The sequence below is a fragment of the Myotis yumanensis genome, unplaced genomic scaffold (assembly GCF_028538775.1).
Source record: "Myotis yumanensis isolate MYYU_CA2020_CCGP unplaced genomic scaffold, mMyoYum1.0.hap1 SCAF_2, whole genome shotgun sequence".
Classification (NCBI taxonomy): domain Eukaryota; kingdom Metazoa; phylum Chordata; class Mammalia; order Chiroptera; family Vespertilionidae; genus Myotis; species Myotis yumanensis.
In genome coordinates this window covers 15,056,012-15,069,162 of record NW_027223753.1, presented here as the reverse complement: position 1 = coordinate 15,069,162, position 13,151 = coordinate 15,056,012, and the positions used below count along the sequence as shown (strand labels likewise).

General features: G+C 49.3%; 1 protein-coding gene and 1 non-coding gene across 3 annotated transcripts in view; both read right to left on the bottom strand.

Moving 5' to 3' along the window:
- Nucleotides 1-7,176, bottom strand: part of RCAN3 (RCAN family member 3) — a 34,912-nt gene extending 27,736 nt beyond the window's left edge. For both annotated transcript variants that reach the window (XM_070404363.1, XM_070404364.1), the window contains exon 1: nucleotides 6,990-7,176. The gene's annotated coding sequence lies outside the window, so the exon portion shown is untranslated. The remainder of the gene's footprint in view (nucleotides 1-6,989) is intronic.
- LOC139004550 (U6 spliceosomal RNA) lies at nucleotides 5,646-5,752 on the bottom strand. The gene has a single exon (XR_011470427.1). It is a non-coding gene; the product is annotated as a U6 spliceosomal RNA (small nuclear RNA).
- Nucleotides 7,177-13,151: the final 5,975 nt, after the last annotated feature.

The window sequence follows — 13,151 nt, the reverse complement described above, 5'->3', positions numbered from 1 at the left end:
CCCCCTGAGACGGCGATCTGCCCCTGGTCTTCCTGCCTAAGCACACGGCTGTAGAGCGCCTGGGAGGGCACCCGGACCCGCTCTAGCCGCGCTGGACGCGGAGAAGAGAGACATATTTCCACACCGCTCGGTGTGATTTACACATCCAGACTCACCCTCCCTCCCCTGAGCTCTAGAGGCTTCTATTTTTAGCTTTCTATCGAGTAATTCTACTTGGATGGCCTACAGGTACAATTGTTTTACACGTATTCATTTAACTGGATTACTGTGCTGGACATCTCCAATCTGGAAAGGAACCTGATGAGGGGCAATGGTATCTAGTTGTGGTTGTCACTAATCTTTTCTTCAAGAAGACGCTGTCAGGTGGAGTCCCTAGCTCTCATAGCTCTTTGTTTATTTTTCTGTTATGTACTTACCTTATGACTCTTTGCTTACAACTCACCCCTAGCTACCAGACCATGACTGCCTTTGAGTCCCCAGTCCCTGGCACAGCTTCCAGCTTACAGTAGACGCTGAATAAGGATTGCTGGATGAAAGCAGATAGCGCTGTGTTGACACCACGGATAGGGCAGCACAGACAAAGGAAAACATAATTCTGCGTGAGATCAGAGACGGATTCCCAGGAGGTTACGGTGAGACTGAAAGGACGAACAGAATTTCAGCAGGAAAAGAACAGGAGCGTCTTCCAAGCAAAGCCGTTCAAGGGCAAAGGCAGGGGGACAAAGGTCAGTGTGCGCAGACATCAAGTAATCTTGTGTGGCCAGAGTGTACCTGCTTGGTGGGGACGCCATGAGACCGAGTCAGGAAGGTAGGTAGGAGCCAGGAACCCGTGAAAACAAGGCCAGAGAGTTCTGACGTGAGATCCCGTCGCTATCATCATGCCACTGAAGGTGTTTAGGCAGGGAGATGCTACCAACCCAACTCAACTTTCAGTATCACTGAAGGTGGACCGTCTTTGTATCTTAGTTCTTAGAGGCACTCGTGTTTTGAATCTCCCCCTACCTCCAACCTATTAAAAAGAGGTGAGGAAAAGACTGTGCCCATTTTTGTTGGAGGTTGGAGAGTCGGGGAGCTCTGAATGGCTAGATTTTGAAATCTGAGAAAGTCAAGTTATTTCTGATAAGGTTTTTTGTTTGTTTCAGTCTTTCCTCTAACCCCTTAAAAAAAAAAATCAGAGCACAGGAAAGAATGTTTCACCTGATTAGGAAAAAAAATTCTTAGAATGTTACACCTTCATTTCCTGTTTTCTACCTGTGTTTTGGGTAACTTTTTTGGAGGGACTATAATTTCAAACAGAAAAGTTTTAAGAATAGTACAAGGGCCCTAGCAGGTTTGGCTCAGTGGATAGAGTGTCAGCCTGCAGACTGAAGGGTTCCGGGTTTGATTCCGGTCAAGAGCACAGGCCCAGGTTGCGGGCTCGATCCCCAGTGTGGGGCATGCAACAGGCAACCGATCAATGATTCTCTCTCATCATTGATGTTTCTATCTCTCGCTCCCTTCCTCTCTGAAATCAATAAAAATATATTTTTTAAAAAGAATAGTACGAGGAACTCCTGTATACTCTTTACCCAGAGTTACCATTACTTACATTTTTTGCCTATTTTAAAAATCAGTCTCTCTCTATTTATATATATACTAGAGGCCCGGTGCACAAAAATTTGTGCACTCGGGGGGAGGGGGGTCCCCCAGCCCAGCCTGTGCCCTCTCGCAGTCTGGGACCCCTCGGGAGGTAACGACCTGCTGGCTTAGGCCTGCTCCCGGGTGGCAGAGGGCAGGCCCAATCCCTAGGTGCAGCCCCTGGTCAGGCTCAGAGCAGGGCCGATTGGGGAGTTGGGGCGCCGCCCCGTCATGCACAGAGCAGGGCGGATCAGGAGGTTGCGATGCCACCCTCAGTCACGCTCAGGGTAGACTGATTGGGGGGTTGGGGCACCGCCCCGTTACACTCAAAGCAGGGTCAATGGGGAGGTTGCGGCGCCACCCCCTGTCACGCACAGAGCAGGGCCAATCAGGGGGTTGGGCCGCTGCCCCCTGTCACTAACAGAGCAGGGTCCATCAGAGGGTTGAGGAGCTCCCCACTGTCACTCACAGAGTAGGGCCGATAGGGGAGTTGGGGCACCGCCCCGTTACACTCAAGGCAGGGTCAATGGGGAGGTTGCGGCGCCACCCCCTGTCACGCACAGAGCAGGGCCAATCAGGGGGTTGGGGCGCTGCACCCTGTCACACTCGGGGCAGGGCCAATGGGGAGGTTATGGCTCTACCCTGTCACACACAGAGCAGGGCCCGTGGAGGGGAGTTGGGGTGCCACCCTCTATCACCCACAGAACAGGGCCGATCAGGGGGTTGGGGCGCCACCACTGTCACACTCGGGGCAGGGCCGATGGAATGGTTATGGCTCTACCCTGTCACACACAGAGCAGGGCCCGTGGAGGGGAGTTGGGGTGCCACCCTCTATCACCCACAGAACAGGGCCGATCAGGGGGTTGGGGCGCCACCACTGTCACACTCGGGGCAGGGCCGATGGAATGGTTATGGCTCTACCCTGTCACACACAGAGCAGGGCCCGTGGGGGTGGGGGGTTGGGGCGCCGCACCCTGTCACACACAGAGCCGCAGGGCGATCGGGGGATTGAGGAGCTCCCCGCTAGCAGGCACAGAGCAGGGCTGATCAGGGGGTTTGGGCGCTGCCCCCTGTCACGCTGATCCCGGTGCCGGGAGGCATATTACCCTTTCACTATATAGGATAGAGGCCTGGTGCACGGGTGGGGGCCGGCTGGTTTGCCCTGAAGGGAGTCCTGGATCAGGGTGGGGGTCCCCACTGGGGTGCCTGGCCAGGCTGGCTGAGGGGCTGAGAGCTGTTTTCCCGCTGGCAGTTGACTAAAAGCTCCCAACCGCTCCTTGTTTTCTTTTTTTTTTTTATTCTGGGCCAGCTTTAGCTCTGAGACCTCGCTGCTGAAAACATGGATACAATGTTGCGGTCCAGGACTGACTGACAGCTGGTTTTGTTTAGCTTCTTATTTGCAACATAGTAATAGTTGCTTAGAGTTGCAGTTGAGAGGCCGGCAAGTGAGGCGGGGAACGGGGAACGTTGGAGTCTATAGTGTCTGGAGGAAGCAAACCTCCCTGCTCGCTTCAGTGCATGGCTGCAGGCCGCCATCTTGGCTGACAGTTAATTTGCATAAGGATACGCTGATTAGCCAATGGGAAGGGTAGCGGTCGTACGCCAATTACCATGTTTCTCTTTTATTAGTGTAGATACTTCCCCCCTGAATCACTGAGAGTAAGATGTGTGCCCCCTTAACTCCCCAATACTTCAGTGTGTAAGAATACCATTTTCTAACTTAACCTACACTACAATGATCAAAACCAGGAAATTTAACATTGATATAATACTATTAGCTAAATCAGAGTCTATATTCAAATTTTCTGTTATCCCAATGTCCTTTATAGCTATTTTCTCTTCAACTTTTTTTAGATTGTTAAATTATTTGCCTTTTGTTCCAAGATAGTTCAATAATCTTTATAGTCTTATTGTATTTTCTTCACTTATACATTACTGCATATTTGATACAGTTTAAAAGGATGGATTGATGAACTACTACAGTAACTGTAAATAAGTTTGAACAGTCTTTAAGTCTATCCCATCAGACCAGTATCAGGCTCCATAATCAGACTTTTCTGGATTTAAACTCTGGCTCCCCTATGTTTGCTTTGCTTCCCTTTTGGTTTCCTCAACTATAAAATCCTATCCTATATAATAAAAGCCTAGGTGGCGTCGCGCAACATCATCACAAGATGGCCACCGTGACGTCGCCACAAGATGGCCACCCCCACATCATCACAAGATGGCTGCCACAAGATGGCCAGCAGGGAGGGCAGTTGTGGGCAACCAGGCCAGTAGGGGAGAGCAGGGAGCAACTGGGCCTGAAGGGGAGGGCAGTTGGGGGCGAGATCAGGCCAGTAGGGAGGGCAGTTGGGGGTGAGATCAGGCCAGCAGGGGAAGGCAGCTGGGGACGACCAGGCCTGCAGGGGAGGGCAGTTGGGGGCGACCAGGCCGGCAAGGGAGGGCAGTTGGGGGCGATTGGGCTGGCAGGGGAACAATTAGGCGTCAATCAGGCAGGCAGGCAGGCAGGCAGGCAGGCGAGCAGTTAGGAGCCAGCAGTCCCGGATTGTGAGAGCGATCCCAGATTGGAGAAGGTGCAGGCAGGGCTGAGGGACCCACTCCCCTCTGTGCACAAATTTCGTGCACCGGACCTCTAGTCCTAATAAAAGCATAGTACGCAAGTTGTCCCCTCGACCAGAAGTTTGTCCAGGAGTTTGACCAAGGGGCAGGGCCAGCTGGGGAAAGGGAGGGAGTACCCGGCCGGCAGCCGGCAGCCACTAGGGACCCTACTAGTGCACGAATTTCATGCACTGGACCTCTAGTGGGAATAATAACAGTCCTTGGATATTAAAAGAATTAAATGAAAGAATATATGCTAAGTGCTCAGAATAATGCTTTGCATATAGTTAATGCTAAATAATGATTTTTATGTAGACACAATCTATGTCAATGCATTGTTGGGCGGAAAGGACTCAAATGCTATCAGAACCACAGGTGTACTTGATATTAAAAGAATAAAATGAGAAAAATACATACCCAAATGATCTAATTCCAAGCAACAAAATGCCTACAAAAGAAAAACTAACACTTTGTATCATTTTAAGAAAACTGTTCAAGCACAGACCTATCAATAAAACCAGCTCTGGAGCAACCACTGGCAGTAGTAATATGGCTCCAGTGGGAAAACGTTTAAAGATTTAAAATCAGAGAACAGGCTCAAAAAGACCTCACAAAATTTTATGTTGGAATTCATTACATACAGTATTAGAGACATTACCATTCAGATGATGGTTCCCTTGCTAAAGGCAAGCCATGAGATTTTTTTAGCTATAGCTTAAGTTAACCATTTCAGAATTTTTGACATTATAAACCCCCTTACTGGGGATTGAGCCTGTAATGGGGGCATGTGTCTGACCATGAATCAAACAGCAACCTCCTGGTTCATGGGTCAATGCTCAAACAATGAGCCACCCTGGCCGGGCTGTTAGATTTTAATAGAAAGAGATATGATCAAAGTCAGCCAATAGACCTGACAATCCTAGCACACGTGGAAAAAAACCATTTTATAAGGTAACTCAGCTGGTTAAGTAAAAAAGTATCTTGGTTTTATTAAGGCAAAGAAAAAAATTACAAAAGGATACTGTTTCCATGCTGTTATTACTAGAGTTGTTGCTAACTCTGACCCAACATCAACTATGACAAGACTAAGCTGTCCCTCAGTTTACTAAGCCAGGAGACTGCGGACTGGCTCAACAGAAAGGGCTGCCCCAATACCCTCCAGCTCCTGCAAGCAAAGTTCAGCATCGTCTCCAGTGCAACTGTAGCTGAGGCTGGCTTCCGGCAAATCGTTTCTTCATGGAAACATCAAATGAGTGGAAAACTCCAAGTAGCATGACCATCTGCTCTGCTACAACCAGCCTTGTGACAAAGTCATCCATCAAGGCAAAATGTCAAGCACGTGGATTTGGCTTTGCATTTTAAGTTCTGACCAGAAAAGATAAATTCCTCCTCCTCCAGGATTAAAAAACACATTTCCTTTTTTTTTTTTAAATGTGGGACGCTTCACGAATTTGCGTGTCACCCTTGCACGGGGGCCATGCTAACCTTCTCTGTAGCGTTCCAATTTTAGTACATGTGCTGCCGAAGCGAGCACCAAATTTCCTTTTGAAAAGAATATGCTTCTCAACTAAGTGAACACTTGAACTACTTCAGTCAGGGCTTCCCTCCGGCCCTGGCTTCGTCAGGAAGGATGTCCGGAATGACGTCTGGAAGATGTCCCGTCTAATTAGCATATTACCCTTTTATTATTATAGACTAGAAGAAGATAGTGGGAAAACTCTTGTTTTCACTAAAAGCATTGACATCTCTCCCCAAGCTAAGACAGAAAAGGTTTGCCAACCCAGTAAAATGTAAGGCTGATGGCATGGCTAAAAAAAGGGGGGGGGGAGCTATTAGTTTTCAGGCCTTTCATTGTCTTCCTGCACCCCAAGTGCACTTCTAGAATACCATGATAAAATCTCCACCAAAAAGGACAGATTTGCATGATGCACAAACATCTTCATCTTCAGTCTCAATACTGTTTGTGTCTTTCTAATTTAATACACAGAACCAGAGCTAATGAAATAACCTTAAAATGATATCATTAAAAATCATATGTAATCACAGCTACAAATACGTCCAATGCAGATTTCTGGGAAAAGTTAGGATAGACGTAGTGTGCCCAGGTGATTTTTCCGTAAGAGGGAGTGAACCGTTTTGGCTTTGAGCACCACACGGAAACATCACCTTCATCCTAGCCTGGATCTGAAACAAGGATCTCAACAGCTCCCTTACACAGAGTCCTAATCCCACGGAAGCCCGAAGGAAGCAACCTGAAAACAGCACCGTTGCTCTATCGGCCCAGGCAGCAGATGGAAGCAGACAGACAAGTTGCAAGAAGTTAGTGAAAAAGTAATGCATCGCGGGGGAGGCGGAGCAAGAGGGAAACAGGGGGCTCCAACGGCTGGCCCCTCGCTTTCACCGACAGCACCTTCCCTGCCTCCAGCAGCAGGTTGGGCCTGTCAGCTTTTCAGAAGTCCAGCCGCCGTCTGAGGGCACGGCCGGCGGGGAGGAGAGGGCCATTTTCTTGGACGCCACCCCGGAGCTGCCAGGGGAGACGCCGGGCACGGGAGGGGCTGGCCCCGGAGGCCAGGACGCCGCGGGATCGCCAGGGTCGGGGGCACCGGAGTGCCCACCCCTCCCGGGCAGCTGCGCACCAGTTGTTCTCTTCCACCATTTCTGTTGTTGTTTGGGTGTAACTTTTCGCACCCCGCGCTCAACGCCCGGCCCGGCGCCGGCCGGACACCTGTCGGAGAGGTCCGGGCCCGCCACACCCTGCAGAGGGGACTCACCTGCGCCCTCGGCAGCTCGGCTGCAGCAGGCGGGCAGCAGCGGAGGCCGGGCGGGGCTGCGTGGGAGCCGGGGCGCCGGGAGGAGCCGGTCCGACCCGGGGAGACGTGCCGGGCGGTGGCCGAGGCAGAGTCGGTGCGGGCAGCCTCGCCGCCACACCCTCGTCGCCGGCCGGAGAGACCGCCTCGCCGGGGCACCAGCGTCGCGAAGGCCCAGCCGAGCTGCCGGCGTCGCGCGCGCCCAGCCCCGCGCGCTCCCGCCCCGCCCCGCCCCGCGTGCCCGCCCCGCCCCCTCCCCGCCCGGCGGAGCCGCCCGGCGCAGGCGCCCGAGGTCGGCGGCCCGAGGGTGCGCGGGGCCCGGGCGCCGGCAGGAAGCGGCCCCGCCCTGGCGCGCGGCCGTGGGGTGGGGCGGGGCGGGGGCAGGGCGCGCGCGCCCTGGGCCGGCGCCGCTGGTTTTCTGGTTGCGGGCGCTCGTGGGGGTTCGGGGGGTCACGCGGGGCGGGGGCGCGAGGGACTCAAGACCCCGGGACCCTGAGCGACCGCCCGCCGCGGCCAGAAGTGGCCGGTCTCCTCCGCCTGCTTAGCCCCGTGTCGGTCCGGGAACAGTGGGAATATCTGGAGCGATTACGAGGGCCCGTTACTGCATACGGTGCGCCGCCTGCTCTGCGAGCCCGGCCTCGTCTGACCTCCTGGAAAGCAGCGAGCCGTCCATTATCCTCATTTTATAGGTGCGCGGGCTCCCCTGTGCGTCGGGGCCCTGGAGAGGCTGCTGGGAGGCAGCTGGGCCATAGGTAGCACGTGGGTGTGCAGCTGCTTATCCGCCCCCCCCTCGGGCACTGCCGCCCCCTCCTGCCCCTCCCCGCTCCCCTCTGCACCCTCTGCACAATATTCATAATGCTTAGATTTTTAGGTCGTTTTTTTCCTTCTTTACAAACACACTTTCCATGCAGTCTTGCTGGATTCTCTCAGAAGCCCTGGGAGACAGTGGAGCACAATTACGCTTATTTGACAAATACTAGTAGAGCAAGGGCCTTAGCTGTTCAATGAGTTGTCCAAAGTTACAGTGGTAGGACTGGGGCTTCCTTTGATCGATAGCATTATGATTATCTTATTTTTTAATATATTTCTTTATTGATTTCAGAGAGGAAGGGAGAGGGAGAGAGTGATAGAAACATCAATGATAAGAGAGAATCATGGATTGGCTGCCTCCGTGGAATCGAGCCTGCAACCCAGGCATGTGCTCTGAACCATGACGTCCTGTTTCATAGGTTGAGGCTCAACCACTGAGCCACACCAGCTGGGCTTGTGTGTGTGTGTTTGTTTTTTGTTTTATGAGACATCTGGACCAAGTTTGGGAGAGAGTCTGTGTCTTCCCTTAGTCCACAGAGAGGGAAACAGAGAGGCACAGAACAGGATAGGAATTTGTCTTAAGGATGTGCAGTTGGAGGGAAATCAGCCTGATCACTGCCCCCCCCCCCCCCCCTCAATAACCCCCTCAGAGTCAAAGTGAAGCAAATTGAAGGTCAAAATCAAGGAGGCAGTGTTGTCAGGCACCCAGCACCTGGGTCATGATCCTGTACCATCAGAGATTTATGTCCAAGGATTGCCCCCCAGTCCCCGCACCCCTGCTCATTCTTTCTGTTGTTTCTGCTGTTCCCCACCTTGACCTAACCAAGTTCTTCTCTTTCATTTACTTAACAGATATTTATTGAAAGTCACTTCTTTTGTTAAGGTCACCCTAAGAACCGCAGTAATTTTTCTTCTCTAAATTCCTCTAACACAGCAACTTTGGTGGAAACTGAGTTTTTCGGTCAAATGAGTGGAAACTGCAGCATTCTGTATCCCTGACTGAGGATCCATAACGCACATGAACAGAAATGGCTCTGAGAAATCCCACAATATAAAGACTGGTTTAGCCTTAACTCAGAGCTTCCCTGAGGTATTAGGCCCTGTGCTTCCAACGGTGAAGCCCATACAAACCTTCCCCTTCAGGGGCTCACAGCTAGGAGAGACAGGTAAATAAATAGATAATTGCAAAACAATCGTATACATGCACTCACAAAGGCATTTGTAAAGTGCTAACAAAGCAGAGGAAGAAGTGAGCGAATCTACCTAGAAAATTAAGGGAAGGCTCTGCAGTTAAGAGGCTATTTGAGCCCTACCTGATTTGGCTCAGTGGATAAAGCATTGGCCTGCAGACTGAAGGGTCCCGGGTTCAATCCTGGTCAAGGGCACGTCCAGTCAAGGGCACGTCTGGTCAAGGGCACGTACCTTTGTTGCCAGCCTGGGCTCTGGTCGGGAGGAGGCAACCAATCAATGTGTTTCTATCACATCAATGTTTCTCTGTCTCTGGCTTTTCCTCTCTCAAAATGGAAAAATATCCTCGGGTGAGGATTAATAAAAAACCAACCAACCAATCAACCAAAATAGAGGCTATTTGAGTAGGAGTTTTCTAGGTGGAGTATATGGAAAAGGGATTCCATAGAAATAACAGCTTATTTGGACATATAAGTAAAACTTTGTGTTGTTCTTTGGTATTAAATATTGTTCAAGTTTTTTTGTTGTTTTATTGTTTTTTTTTTTTGTTTTTTTTTGCATGCAATATGCCACTCAAACTGGGTTAAGCAATGATGGGATTCATTGACTCATGTAACAGAAAAGTCATGGACTTCAGGCATGGCTGGATCCAGGTGCTTAAACTGTGACATCAGGATGTAGTCTTTGTTCTCCATTCCCGACTGTTTTCTTCTTGTAGACTTTTCATTCTCACGCTGCCTTTCCCAATGAGTTGGCAGAAGAGCTGCTTACAACTTCCAATCACATCCGTACCAGCAGAAAGAGAGTTTCTTTTCCTCCATGCTGTCAACACAAGCCCCAGGACTACTCTTGTTGGTCTAACTTGGTTACTTTACATCACTAAACCACTCTCTTGAGAAGGGATGTGGAATATTCTCACAACTCAGGCCTGGCTCATGTACTTACCTCCGGGGCTGAGATCAGCAGCTCTTAAATCTCATGGACTGAGCACTGGGGAGAAGTGGCTTCCTGTGCGAGGTATTTTCTTCCCCTCAGATCTACCTTCTACCATTTGCTTTTCTGATTTGTGCCTCAGGAAGCCGATCCGCATGGCTGACTTTAATGCGTGCCTCTGGCTTACAGTCACATTTATCCAGTAGAAGATATTGGGAGGAGATCAGAGGGTTGGAGGAGGATGAAGCAGGGTATTTTTCATAGGCCTCTTCCCTTCTAGGTCACTGCAGGTAAGCTACGTACATCTACTGAGGCTTCTGTCACGTGATTCTTTTCATACAGGTCTCTCTCCTCGTTCCGGTAGAGTCTCCCTTCTCTTGGCCTAGAGGTGGTAATGGCTCTTCTCTGTTGGAAGCTCAGGGTTATCACACCATCATTACTTCTTGTTTCCCTCAACCTCGCCCACACATTTGTAAGTAACCTTTACCAATCTCCCCTCAAATTAACCTTCTGCTGGAACCCTGATGGTTACATTCATCAAAAGCAATTCAAGTTTCGGCCCAGCCCGTGTGGCTCAGTGATTGAGCATCAATCCATGGACCAGGAGGTCACGGTTCAATTCCCAGTCAGGGCACATGCCCGGGTTGCAGGCTCAATCCCTGGTTTGGGGGGTGGGGGGCGTGCAAGAAGCAGCTGGTCGATGATTCTCTCTCATCATTGAGGTTTCTATCTCTCTCTCCCTCTCCCTTCCTCTTTGAAATCAATAAAAATATATTTTTAAAAATGTAACTCAAGTTTCTATTACCAAAAGGAAGGGAAGGGATAAAGAGCAGGCAATTGCAATAAGATAGCCTTACATTATTACAGTAGCGCTACTATCGTAATGCAGACCAGAGATGACAGTGGCGTGGACAACAGTAATAGGGGAGGAAGTGGTGAAAAATATTAGATTCTGGCTATATTATAAGGGCAAAGTTAACAAAAGGTACTGGTGCGTTATATGTAAGTTGTGAGCATTAGGGAAGTGTTGAGGAAGTAGTTGGGAAACATAGGTCTGGGGCCTGGGCGTGAACTCAGTCCAGGCGTACTGATTTTGGAGGGAGGGTGGTGGGTAGTTGAAATCATGGGCTCAGATGAGATGACCCAGGAAGAGCATGTGGAATAGAACACAAAAGGGCAAAGGGCAGAATCCAGAACAGCAGCAACCTTTACGTGGTGGGCAGCGGAAGAGTTTCCATTTTGTGTCTCATCAACTAGGTTATGAGAAACTCAAGAATAAGAATGGAATCTTGCCCTAACCGGTTTGGCTCAGTGGATAGAGCGTCGGCCTGCGGACTGAAGGGTCCCAGGTTCGATTCCGGTCTCTCATCGATGTTTCTAACTCTCTATCCCTCTCCTTTCCTCTCTGTAAAAAATCAATAAAATATTTAAAAAAAAAAAAGAACGGAATCTTCCACATCTTTCCTTTTACCATTGTGTCCAGCAAGGTGCTGGGCACACAATGTGTGATAAATGCTTGTTATGAATGAACTTCACACAGTTTCACATTTCTAACCCGCCTTCCCGCTCCTTCCCATCATGGTGAGTTTTGAGTTTCCGGCAGAGAGAGAGAGAGAGAAAAAAAAAGAGAGAAATTGATCCTTTGTGGCTCGATCCACTTGAAAGCTGTGCCGAGGCTGACAAGTGTTTTGCTGCCCTGGAAAACCCAATAGGGCCTGTCAGATGCTGCTGCAGATCTCGAGGGACTCATCTCGGGGCCTTTCAGGAGAATTTCCAGATAGGCAATTTCATTTCAGATTTTGTCACTCTTGAGTAGATTTAAAAGTCAATACTTTAAAATCGCTAAATTAGATTTGTGCTAGGGAAGTAAGAGAAGTGATGAAAGATCTCCATCTCACACTCATGCGTTGCTGGTGGAATGTAAATGGAGATGACTGGTTTTGGAAACTGTTTGCCCGGTTATCAAGCTAAATGGACACCAATCCTATGACCCAGAAATTCTACTCCTAAATATACGCCCAAGGGAAATTTAAGCAAATGTCTATCCCTCCCCCCGAAAAGAATGCTTTTTATTCATACTATCCCAAACTGGAAATATCCCAAGTGTCCATCAAAAGAAGAATGGATAGCCCTGGCCAATGTGGCTCAGTTGGTTCGGCATCATCCTGTGCATTGAAAGGCTGCGGTTTGATTCATGGTCAGGGCACATGCCCGGGTTTCAGGCTCGATCCCTGAGTAGGGGGCATGCAGGAGGCAACTGAGTGATGTTACTCTCATATTGATGTTTCTCTTTCTCCCTCTTCTTTCCTTCCCTCTATAAATCAATAAACTATAGAAAGAAAAGAAGAATGGATAAACAAATGATGGTATATCCAAGCAATGGAATGCTACACAGCCTGGAAGGAGCTGTTCTTTAAACAGTGCAATCCTTGAATTTGTTAGGAGATACTATTTCCTGATTAATTTGAGTGGCAAATAGATTAAGAATAAGATCCTAATGACCAATCAGAAATGAAGGGGTGCAGAGAGAGCCTAGGAGAAAATGGAACATTAAAAATGGGCAGCTGCATGAATAGCCCCAGGGTTAAAATTATTTTGACTTTTCTTGACTATCAGGAGACAGGAGTCAAACCAACAGCCTTTCGAGACTGGTGATTTGAACAGGAAGAATTTAATATCAGCCCAGCTGGTGTGGCTCAGTGGTTGAGCATTGACCCATGAACCAGGAGGTCGCAGGTCAACCCATTCAGGGCACATGCCTGGGTTGCAGGCTCGATCCCCAAGCCCATCAGTGATTCTCATCATTGATGTTTCTATCTCTTTCTCCCTCTCCCTCTCTGAAATAAAAAAATAAAAAAATAAACATTTTTAAAATTAAAAAAAAAATTTAAACCCAACTGGAATGGCTTAGTGGTTGAGCATGGACCTATGAGCCAGGAAATTATGGTTCAATTCCCTGTCAGGGCACATGCCCAGGTTGTGGGCTCGATCCCCAGTGTGGGGCGTGCAGGGGGCAGCTGACCAATGATTCTCTCTCATCATGGATGTTTCTAATTCTCTCCCTCTCCCTTCCTCTCTGAAATCAATAAAAAATATTTTTAAAAAAGAATTTAATATAAAGAATTGTTACCTAAATACGTATGAAGTTATTGACTAGTAACTGAATAGGTAAAAAGAACTCTGAGGGATTATGGA